Here is a 12,354-nt window from a genome sequence, read left to right as displayed (position 1 = left end):
ACTAACTATAGTGAATTGATGCCCGTCATCTCCACGTATCCCACACACAAGACAAAAAAACATAGTACAAAACAAATAAATATGCAAAATACCTAGACACACTAACCATGCAACACTAATGACTCCATGCAGATATACCATGCAACGTCGCACCGTGAAAAACCCTAAACATAACTCATAACTCATAACTCACTCATACAACAATGAGAGCAAACATGCACACACCGGCATATATCCCCCGAGATACGATAGAGTTATAAAAATTTGGGCAGCATCTCCCTCCGCAACAAATGCAAACTCGATAAACAAACAATAACCACAAGACACACACCACAATCTAAACAAGTAATATACAACTCAAAACTTACGAACATATGTACTAAACAACATTACCAATTCCCAACAAATCAAGACAATGTAAAAATTAGAAGAGGCAATGACTTAGTACCACATCTCGGATTATGCTCGCTTTACCTTTTCAACTAAAAGTGAACCATCGGTTATTTTATCCCGAGAAAGAGTATTTAATATCTATATGTTTGGTTCTATCATGATAACGGATTCTTACATAAGAAGATAGCACTCGTTATCAACAAAGACAACAGTTTAATCTTCAAAATACCAAGTTCACATAACAAACCATTCAACCATATACTTTCTTTAACACATTCAGATGCGACAAGCTCGGCCTCTCGTGGTGACGAGCAACTATAGGCTGTTGTTGCACCTTCCAACTGATGCAATTACCAGATAACAGAAAGAAATAAGAAGATAATGATTTCCTGTTATCTATATTACTAGCATAATCTGAGTCAGTATATCCTTCAAGAATAAGATCACCAGGTGTGGACTTGAACACTAGACCTTTATGAACAGTACCTTTCAAATACCTTAAAAGCCACTTAAGAGCAAGCCAATGTTCTTTACCGGGTTAGACATAAACCTACTCAATACACTAACAAGATGAGCAATATCGGTCTAGTACATATCATAAGATACATAAGAGAACCTAAAAGACTAGAATAAGGGATCTTTAACATTTCATCTTTTTCAAAATTATTCTTAGGACAATGATCATTTGAGAGTTTAAAATGTGAAGCTAAAGGAACATTTACATGTTTACAATCAAGCATGTTAAACTTATCAAGCACTTTCAATAAATATAACCTCTGACCAATGAACATAGTATCCTCCCCCTTATCCCTATGAATCTCAATCCCTAAAATTTTCTTGGCTGTCCCAAGTTCCTTCATCTCAAATTCAGATTTCAGCTTGTTCTTAACATCTTGAATAAGACTAGAATCAACACAAGCAATCAATATATCATCAACATAAAGTATAAGATATAACACAACAGAATCTGAAATGAGAAAATATAGGCAACTGTCATAAACACTTTTCTTAAACCCTACACTCAACACAAATGAATCAAAACGTTTATTCCATTGCCTAGGAGCCTGTTTAAGTCCATAGAGAGATTTCTTCAACAAGCAAGCTTGTGATTCATCTCCAGCTGCCGAGATGCCTAAAGGTAGTTGCATATATATCCTTTCTTCTAAATTGCCATGAAGAAAGGCGGTTTTCACGTCCAATTGCTCTATTGTCATTTTGTTCGAGCAACAAGGGACAACAACAACCTTATAGTCTTATACTTGGCAACCGGAGAGAATATTTCATCATAATCCACCCCTTCTCTTTGAACAAAACCTTTTGCAACAAGTTTGGCCTTATATCTTTTGGAATTATCAATTCCATCATCTTTGATTTTAAATATCCACTTACAAGGTAATAACCTTTGATCCTTGGGCTTCAACTAATTCCCAAACCTGGTTCTTATTTAATGAATCTAATTCATCATTAATGGCTTGAACCCATAAATCTTTATCTTTGGAACCCAAAGCTTCTTCATAGGAATTAGGTTCTTCTAACCCAATATCGAGAGGCAATATCGAGTCTCATGTGCAAAGTTGGCTACAAACCTTCTAGGTGGCCTAATCATTCTCCTAACTCTATCCCCCGCCAATTGGTAACTACTCGGATCGGGAACTTCTTCCACCTTACCAAGAAGACTCGGGAGAGGGCAATGGCCCACTCTCACTCTCGAAACTACAACCTCGGACTCTTTATTACCGAGCTAGGTTGAGGGGAGTCAGGGTACTTTTGGTGTACTAGAATCAGAGTCCGAGAAGGACTTAAGAAAACATCAGCTGCCCTAAATCAAATTGATTGAAGTCTGTCATTCTTTGATCAGTGGATTCAGTTGGTATTGTCAATGGAAAGACAAGGAACACACTCTCCCTAAGAGAACATCCCTACTAATAAAGGTCTTAACACCGGCACGTCCTATCCCATGCTTGTATCCTTTCACCCCCTCGGGATAACCTAGAAAATGCTCTTTTACTCCCGGGTTCTAATTTTCCAATACTCATGAGCAAAGGATTCACACCCAAATACCCCGAGGTAACTAAGACTGGGAGGTTTGCCCCACCACATTTCCTCGGGGTTTTAAACCCTAAGGTAACGAGGGACTCCTATTGATTAGATGACATGTTGTCCTTCACCCCGAAACCCTTAGGTACCCCCCTGATGAGCATACATCTAGTCTTGTTTAAAATTGTCCTATTCATTCTTTCGCAATACCATTTTTTGAGGGGTGTATTTCATCCTATGCCTTTGAATCCCTTTATCATTACAAAATCCATTAAACATTTCATTAACAAATTCTAATCCATTGTCGAGTCCTTAATGTTTTGACTTTCCTATCACTCAAGTTTTCTACCAAAGCAACCCAATACTTGAACTTTTCAAAAGTTTCATCCTTGGTCTTCAATAAGAAGATCCACACTTTCCTTGAGTAGTCATCAACAGGGATAAGAAATAAGAATTTCTACCATAAGACAAGACTAGCGTCCCCACAAATCAGCATGTACATACTCTAATATATCCCCGGATAAGTGAGACCCGCTCCAAAGCTTAACCGTCTGCTTACCTAGACACATGACTCACAAAACTCTAGTTATCAATGACATCCTTGCCAAACGGCCTTGTTTACTTAGAGCTTGCATTCCTTTATTGCTTATGTGTCCTAGCCTGCATGCCACACACTAGTGATATTTGATTCACTTACGACAACAAGTATTGGAGATATTATTAAGGAATGTACTACCATCAAAAACATACAAACCGTCGAGAATGCCCTTTAAACATACATGAGATCCCTTAGATCGGACTACCCCGATCAAGTTACAAATCCGCTTGTCAGGCTACTTTGAAATCGTTTCTCTGTAGTCGTATGTATCTAACATCATGTATGTAAAACAGATTTATTGTGATTTAACAATTCACACCAATACCAACTACATCACATAAATCATCATTACCCATCATAACTTTGGCATTATTCCTCACAAGTGTTACCGTGTGTGTGGACACTGTGATATGTACAACCTGAATCTAAAATCCATCCTTCTTGCCTACTAACCTCGAAATGGTGCACCTCCTGATGTCTTCTCATTGGCTTCCATTCTTGGGTCCCTTCTGGTATTCTCCAATTCCTTCATTTTTCTCTTATAAGCAAACAGTTTTTCTTAAATGTCCTACTTTCTTCAAGAGCATCTCTGAGGTTTGTATCCTTGTTGTTCCCATTATTATTCTTATTGTTGACTCTGCTTTCAATAACTTTCCCTTTTCCTTTTGGTCTCCCTTGTTTGTGAGCCCTTGCCCTTTACACGTTTTCCCCCCCTTAGTTTTCCGGCCATAGTTCACTCCTATTCTTTGGCATCATCATTGTTCTGAAATGTTTTGACATGCATATTTGATTAGTTCTTCACAACAAGGTAATCATTATGTAATGAATTCAATAGGATAATGCAAGTCCGATTTTCCAATTTAGTCTTTTCACCTGTTTGGCTAGTCTTGATAGCTTCTTATATATCTGGTTCTTGTCGGGTAGTTTAGGGTCCATCTTACCCTACACCTCTCCTTCAAATAAATTTTGTTACCTAGATTCTTCTTCTATTCCTCGCTTTTCCCTTTTATTGTTGTCTTCTCTCGACACTATACCCCATCTCTGATGTTCCTGCATCCATTCATTCTCCATCACTTCTCCTCCTGATCTCTTTCGAGCATCGGGTCATCTTGATCTTGGAGCTTCTTCCATTGGCTCCCTTCCTCTTCCAATCCCGTCCCTCCTCGACTTCTCTTCTCCCTGACTCCCCTGGAGTATCCACTTAGGTAACTAGGTCCCTCCCTAGTCCTCCTCTCTGCCTGGTTATAACACTACCCCTGGAGGTGTTCCTCCCCGTCTTAACCCTTTCCTCCCTTTACCCGGTCCCACTATCTTATTGATCCTTCCATCCTTAATCTTCTATGAGATTATTCTACAGTGTTAATAATCATATTAATTAATCCAGTATCTCTTTATACAAATTATCCCCTATAATCTTTCCCCATCTCTCCGTTTGTCTACTCCTTCTATGTTTATTCTTATTTTTCCCCATTTGTCATATATCTTCTCTTTTCCTTCTTTCCTTCCCCTTTTTTCTTTATTCCCTCGTCTTCCTCCACTATTTCTTTCTCTTTCTTTCCTTTGTTATCCCTCTCTTCTTCTTCTTATTTATATCTCCCTTCCTTCTCTTCCTTTTTTTTTTTTCCCTCCCCTTTTCTCTCTCTTCTCTTCTCTCCCTTCTCTCTCTCCCCTCTTTCCTCTCTCCTCTTTCTCCCTTTTTTTTCCTCCTTCTTTCCTTCTCTTCTCTCCATCTCCTTCTCTCTCCTTCTTTCCTCTCCCCCCTCCTTTCCCTCCCTCCTCAACCCGTGGGGGGGCAAACCAAAATCAGAAAAACGAGTTGCATAACTCGTGCGAACCAAAACCCCAGCCCTAATATAATAAGGCTTGAACCATATGAACCAAAAGAAACCGGTTCGGTTCAACACTAATAATACAAGATTACCAGATTACCCCAACATGTTTTTCTTGTTATGGAAAATATGATTGTTCATATTGGCAAATTTACCGCGAGTGTTCAAGACATTTTGTCCTCCACAGCCTTATATATGGTTTTTCAACAACTACTACAAATGCTAACCCTTATCTCAACTACATGGGGTTTGGCTACAAAGGGACTCAATATCAACAATTATTGTAAAAGGAAGGATCACGAAACATCAAGAAACACAGCAAAACAATTCTAGGATTGATCCTTCTATACTACGTATTCCTTCATGATTGCCCAACATTCTGGTCCATATCGCGTGAGTGGAGTATAATGCACAAGAACATGACAACATTATAGCTCCATTAATGGTTCAGTAATATGGATCTTTGCTTTTCAATCAGTTTATTTGAAGTCATTCATGGTACAAGGCTTTACCTAAGCATGTCTTTCCTCACCATTTCTCATATGCGTATCTTGGGCCTGCCGCCCTGGATTTTTTGTTTTTCTCGGTCAGAATCAAGTCAGTCCTCCAAGTTGGGCATCCGAAGGCCCGTGTTTAACATAGTCATGCAGTCATGCTACCTCAAACAAATCTCTCCAATTCTGTCATGGATAAGAGGTACACCTGGCCCAGCTCTAATATGGTCATTACTTTATTTTTCCTCTTGAGTTTTCCTGCATATCCATTATCCTCAAGTTTTCCCAGTTATCTATTTCAACTCCTCATCCCCACTGCACATCAACAACAACAACAACAGTAACTCAACCGTTTCCCAACTAAATGGGGCTACATGATCCTTGCCCTCCAGTCAGCTCTGTTTGAGGTCATACTTGATGCAAGGTGTAAGCTATGCATGTCTTCTCCGCTACATTTCCCATAAGCAATTCACTTACGTGACACTTTTAACAGCCCAACATTTTGCACCATACGTTCGCTGGTTTGATGACATTCCTACAAAACTGTCCTAATTTTAAAGGAATGCTCTTATCAAGTGCCATTTCACTGCATCCACCTTTTTTAATCTTCTACGCAATACTGTCTTCCATTGTGCGCTCTTAATTTATGATTGTTCCCAGATATTTAAATTAATCAGTTTGCAGGATTCCCTCTTACCAATAGTCACCATTTCATTATCCTTCATAGTGTTGCTAAAGTTACATGCTGTATTTTCAGTCTTTGTTCCAACTATGTTTTGATTCCAAGGTTGAGCTCCAATGTCCATAGTTCCACTTTGGCTTTAATCACTGCTTTTGTCTCGTCCACCAAACAATATCATCCATAAAGATCATACACCCATGGAATATCATCTTATATTCCTTTAGTTTAGGTTGTCTATGATAAGTGCAAACAGATTTGTGCCTTGTGATGAAAACCCTGATTTAGGGTTAATAGTATTTTGGGAATTTCCCTAAATCTAAGGGCTTCCTAAGAATTTCAGCAAAGATATAGGGTATTCAAGGATATGTAGGGTGTTTTATAGCTCTGAAAACCCTGCTGTAATGACCAAGCCGGATCTGAATTTTAATGTGTTAAGAATTCAAGATCTGAAAATTGTAGCGAAATAAAAAACTACGCCTTGGATGGGGTTTCGGCTAGGGTAGGAGAAGGCCTGCACTGCTGTTTTTATAATTTCAGAACTGATTTTTATTGCTCTGGTCTGTAGGGTGCAGCCAGAAGTTGAAGCAGGTTCAGATTTCAGAAGTTTAAATCTGCAGAATTTTCTGGGGAAGAAGATGATAAGCAGAAATTTTCTAGACTAAGGAAACTGGGTTTAATTGGGGAATGAAAAGGAGGACTAAGGTTTGGGGAAGGTGTTGGGTTTGGATGTTTTGTATTCTGCTGCTCCATATAATTATAGTTTGGTTGTATTTGTAATTGAAATAGGATTTTGGGTTCTATTATTTGTACAAGGGTAAAATTGTAATTATAGGGGGATTAGGGTAGGGAAGAAGATGATAAGCATAAATTTTCTAAACTAAGGAAACTGGGTTTAATTGGGGAATTAAAAGTAGGACTAGGGTCTGGGGAAGGTGTTGGGTTTGAATGTTTTGTATTCTGCTGCTCTATATAATTATAGTTTGGTTGTATTTGTAATTGAAACAGGGTATTGGGTCAATTATTCTTATATGGGTAAAATTGTAATTATATGGGGATTAGGGTTTTAGGTTTTCCTATAAATAGTCTTTGTGGTATAACCTAGGAAGTATCCATCCCTGGAGGGATGGGGGGGGGGGGGAGGCAAGCAAAGGGTGACACTTTGAAGGTGTGAGAGTGGTGAGGTTGTTAGGATTACTAAAATTTCTGTTTTCTCTTTGGTGGATGTAAGCAATTTTGTTGAACCATGTTAAATTCCTTATTTTTTGCGAGTGTGTTTTGCTTGTGCACCTGTCCCCAACAGAAGGTGTGATCCTATGGAGAGAAGAAAGGAGAGTTAGGGGATGGGAGTTTGGAAGTTTCAGAGGCAGGGATCCTAGGGCTGCCAAGGGAAGGAGGGAGGGGTTGGGGAGTTAGTGGGTTTAAGGAAGAGTTGGGGGAGGGGCAGGGGCTGGGGAAAACATCCTCTGCTGTGCACAGCAGTGCACTAATATGCCAAATAAGTGACTGAGAAAATAAAAAAACTAAAAAACTATTGAAGATTTTTTTTAATTTAAAATCAAGCCTTTAACCACCGCCTTCTATTTGGTATAAAATTGCACGGCTGTGCACAACAGAGAGATGTGCACAGTAGATGATTTTTTTTCCCAGGGGCTGTCGCAGGATATCGGGGAATAGGAAGCTGTTGGGGTTGGGGAAGGGGCTGGAAGGGTCTACGATGGAAGGGGGGAAGGCTCCTAGGGCCACACAAGGAAGAGGAAGGGTGGGGGAGAGCTGCGGGAGTGAGAGGAGGCAAGGAATGGGGGTGGGGGCTTCTCTACTTACTTGGCTGATGCTGGAATGAAATTTGGCTGCTTGTGGAATGCTTTCAAGCTTGCTGGGATGAAGAAGAAGCTGAACTTGAACAACTTTACTCAACCAGGGCTGCCTCAACTAGGAAACCTGATCCTCACACTTAATCACTTTATTAATCATCAAAACTGAAGAATTACAATGAGGCCTATTTATAGCCTTTACAAAGAGAGAAGAACTTGACTCAAACTCAACTACCACCTAAATAGACTTCTTGAAATAAAATATTGACTTATCTATAAGAGTCCTCTTTAGGAAAAGACTTCCTGCCTAATAGACCACGGCAACTTAATTAAAGGCAAACTCCTAAAAGATAAGAACCCTTCTCATAAAAGAGTCTTATCTTATCCACAACTTAACTAGTGGAAACCCACACAAATAAGAATTAAAGTGGACTGAGACTCTTTCATAACTCACAGAATACTAAACCAAGTTTAAAAAAAAATAATAAAAAAATAAAGAATAGTTCCTTAACCCTTGGATTGAGGGGGTTCCAGTCAGATGCATCTGAAGCACTAAAAGGGCTGGAAAATACCCCTGGAATGGGGTTCGGCCAGCATGTTTGGGTGGTTCTTGGGGACCACTTTGGGGTTCAGCCAAGGGGGTTCTCTGTGTTCACATCACCTTGTGTTTTTTCTTTTGCTTGTTTTGCTTAGGCCTTGTTCGCTTTGTTAGGGCTCTGCCCTTTGCTTCTTGTATTTCTCTCCCCCCTTCTCTTTTCTCCTTTTGGTTAATGAATATTTTATTCATCCAAAAAAAAGGGCTGATCCTAGGTGTAATCTGTTTGAAATTGGGAACTCACTGCCTTGGTTCTAATGTTAGTTACCCCATCACGATACTATAATGATGTCTACATATTTACATGACACCCTTCGCTTCTCTAGAATATTCTCGATTAGCCCCCTAGGGACTCTTATCATAGGGCTTTTGTAGGTCTATAAAGACTGTATGGACGTCCTTCTTGCCCGCTCTATCTTTTCCATGGGTTTCTTAAGTACAAAGATTGCCTCCATCAAGGATCTTCCAAGCATAAACCAATTGGTTTTTTGAAATAGTAGTATCCTTTCTCAGGTGAGTTTTGAATTCTTTTCAATAACTTCATTGGATGACTCAGTTTTATGCCTCTGTAATTCTGACAGTCCTGAATATCACATTTATTTTTGTAGATTGGGACCACAATATTTCTTCTTAATTCATCTAGCATTTTTCCAATGTCAATCTGTTTAAACAGCTTGGTTAGTAAAGCACACAACCTGCATTCTTCCATTCCTCAAATGGGTGGCTCATCTGATTCTCCCCCCTTTCATCTTTCTTATAGCAACTTTCACTTCAGAGTTCAGACATCCTAATTTTGTATATAGTTCTATTTGAAGTGGTGTTCGTATGAGTGGTCTTTCTTCACAGCCTCATTAATTATGAAATCTTCATTAAAAAGCTTGTGGATCTCCTCTCTTAATTGGCCTCATCTCTTACTAGTATTCTGCCATCTTCATATTATAACATTTAAGATGGTCTAAGTTTCTGGTCATCTTGTCTCTCATTTTGGTCTACTGTCATAATAGTTCTCCCCCACCCTTTGAATTCAGATTATCAAAAAGATCTTCTTATTACTTTGCCCTTGCTTTTCCACAACCTTCTTTATTTTTTTGGGATGAATAAATAATTAATTTAGAAACGAAATACTGAACTACTAGGAAGAGCCAAGAGAAGGGGGAGGGGAATGATCAATGAGAAGATTGGAATTGGGAGTTGAGACCCCAAGAGACAACAATTAGCCTGTTCCATGGGGAGTCAACAACCAAGGGGACCCTCTCTTATGTGAGACTATGTCTAGCTCGCCCCATTAGCTTGCTTCTTGAACTTTTTTATGTTATTATGTCTGATTGCATTGTGTGGAATGTTAGAGGTTTAAATAATATTGCTAAGCAGAGTGAAGTCAAGAAATTTCTTTTGGATTCGAAAGCTAATTTTTGTGCCCTTCTTGAGACACATGTCCAAGTTGAGAACTCCCATCGGATTGCCAATTTCTTAGCCCCTTCCTGGTCCTTTCTTTCCAACTATTCCCACTGCTCCAATGGCAGAATCTGGATTCTCTGGAACCCCTCCTTCCTCAATATAACCCTCATCGACTCTTCTCCCCAATTCATGCATCTCTCCATGTCCCATCCTAATTCTAATTCCAATCTCTTCGTCACCATTGTCTATGGGTTCAATCGGGCTGCGGAGCGAGCCCCACTTTGGGACTCCATTCGTGCTCTTTCCTCCGCTCTCGTAAATCACTCTTGGGGTGTGGGAGGGGATTTTAATATTGTTCGTTACTCTCATGAGCGAGTGGGTGGTCGCCGGCCTAACCCTTTAGCGGTTGAGGATTTTAATTCCTGTCTTGATGATTCTTGTATTACTGATCTCCGTTGGTCGGGCCACTCTCTTTCTTGGCATAACCATAGGATTGGTTTGGATAGGATTGCTTCGAAACTCGATCGCTTCCTTGTCAACCATCAATGGCTCTCCTCCTTTCCTGACTCCCACGCTTCCTTCTCCCCTGCGGGCCTTTCAGATCATTCTCCCTGTCTAGTCCATATCTTCTCCCTCTCTTCCTTCGGTCCCAAACCATTCAAATTTTTTGATATGTGGACCTCCAACCCGTCTTACCTCGACACGGTTAAGGAAGCTTGGGAGAAGCCCGTTCATTGCTACTCCCTTCCCCTCATTAGCTTTGCTCGTCGGCTTAGGAACACCAAGGATGCTCTCCGTCGTTTGAACCTCTCCACGTTTGGAAACATCCCCTCTGGGGTTTTCGATTGCCGCTCTCATCTCTTGCAAATCCAGGCCAATCTCCAATCTGACCCCCTCAATCCTTCGCTTGCGGATTGTGAGAGACTTCTCTCTTCTGAACTTTCCTCATTGGTCTCCATTGAAGAGAACTTTCTCCGCCAAAAGGCTAGGATTAAATGGCTCCAACTCGGAGACTCCAATTCGGCTTTCTTCCACCGTTCCCTCAAAGCAAGAAATAACTACAATTCTGATCTAGCTCTCCTCTCCAGCAATGGATCTTGGATTCTCGACCCTCCGGAGATCAAAGCTGAGGTAGTCTCCTTTTTCTCCAATCTCCTTTCTCCCCCTCGCTCTTCCCTCCCTTCGCGTCCCCCTCTGCCCCCTGGTTTGATTAACAAATTTGTTAGCCATCAAGATCTCCCCTCTCTCTTCTCCATTCCATCCCATGATGAAATTCTTTTGGCTATTCGTTCCCACAAACCAAATTGTGCCCCTGGCCCCGATGGTTTTAGTATGGGGTTTTACTCTAGTGCTTGGAACATCATTGAGGATGATCTTATTATGGCAATCCACAGTTTCTTCCTCAATCCCTCTCAGCTCTCTGCTGTCAACCAAACTTTTCTTTTTCTCATCCCCAAAAAGGCAGGTGCCTCATCCCTTTCTGATTTTCGCCCCATCTCCCTCTGTAATCTCTTATACAAGTTCATCTCTAAAATCCTAGCGAATTGGCTCAAAAAGATTATGCCTAACCTGGTTATCTCAAACCAGTCTGCTTTCATTTCCGGTCGTAGCACCGCGGACAATATCCTTCTTTGTGCTGAGATTGTCAGGGGGTTTGACAGAGCATCCCACTCCCCTGCAGCTCTCCTCAAAGTTGATCTCCACAAAGCTTTTGACTCTATTCGCTGGGATTTTATTAGTGATGTTCTGTTAGCCATGAGATTCCCCCCTTCTTTTATCCACTGGATCGATGTTTGCATTTCCACCCCATTCTTTTCTATCATTACTAATGGCTCGCCGGCGGGATTTTTTCCCTCTAGTGTTGGTATCCGCCAAGGCTGTCCCCTCTCTCCCTTTCTCTTCTCCCTGGCTTTGGAGGTTCTATCCCGTCTTCTTCAAGCCAAGACTGATCAACTCCTGATTTCTCCCATTCCTAAGTGTAAAGCCATCAATTTGACTCATCTTGCTTTCGCCGTTGATCTCATGATTTTCTCTAAAGCTGACCCCACATCCATCTCCACTATCGCCTCTACTCTCTCCTTTGAGTCTTTATTTGGCCTTAAAGTTAACATTGATAAATCTTCTCTCTTTCTGTCAGGAGTCTCTGAGCCCCTTCGTTTGACCCTCCTGAATATCTTTGGGTTTAAGCCAGGTTCCTTCCCTGTTATCTACCTTGGTCTCCCTCTCATCCCGGGTAGGCTTACTCTTCATCACTGCTCCCCTATGTTGGATAACATCCGCAAAAGTCTCCAACTTTGGAAAAGCCGGCTTCTCTCCTTTGCTGGTAGGGTTGAGCTCATCCGATCTGTGCTCCAATCTTCTTACCTTTACTGGTGCGGCATTTTCCCGATCCCTAAAGCCATCTCATCTGCTATGGAATCTCTCTTCTGTGCTTTCCTCTGGAAGGGCCAGGATTCATCTCGCTTCCTTCGCCCCATAAGCTGGTCCAAGGTTTGTCGGCCCAAATCTGAAGGGGGC

At 40.9% G+C, this 12,354-nt stretch overlaps 1 protein-coding gene across 6 annotated transcripts in view; it reads left to right on the top strand.

The window, feature by feature from the left end:
• The window catches only part of LOC149001072 (chaperone protein dnaJ 15-like), a 45,731-nt gene that overhangs the window by 820 nt on the left and 32,557 nt on the right, over positions 1–12,354 (top strand). The window lies entirely within an intron of this gene.

The sequence above is a fragment of the Hakea prostrata genome, chromosome 11, assembly GCF_041222555.1.
Source record: "Hakea prostrata isolate BN-2017 chromosome 11, UWA_Hpros_2, whole genome shotgun sequence".
Taxonomy (NCBI): Eukaryota; Viridiplantae; Streptophyta; class Magnoliopsida; order Proteales; family Proteaceae; genus Hakea; species Hakea prostrata.
This window is presented reverse-complemented; position numbering and strand designations above follow the sequence as displayed.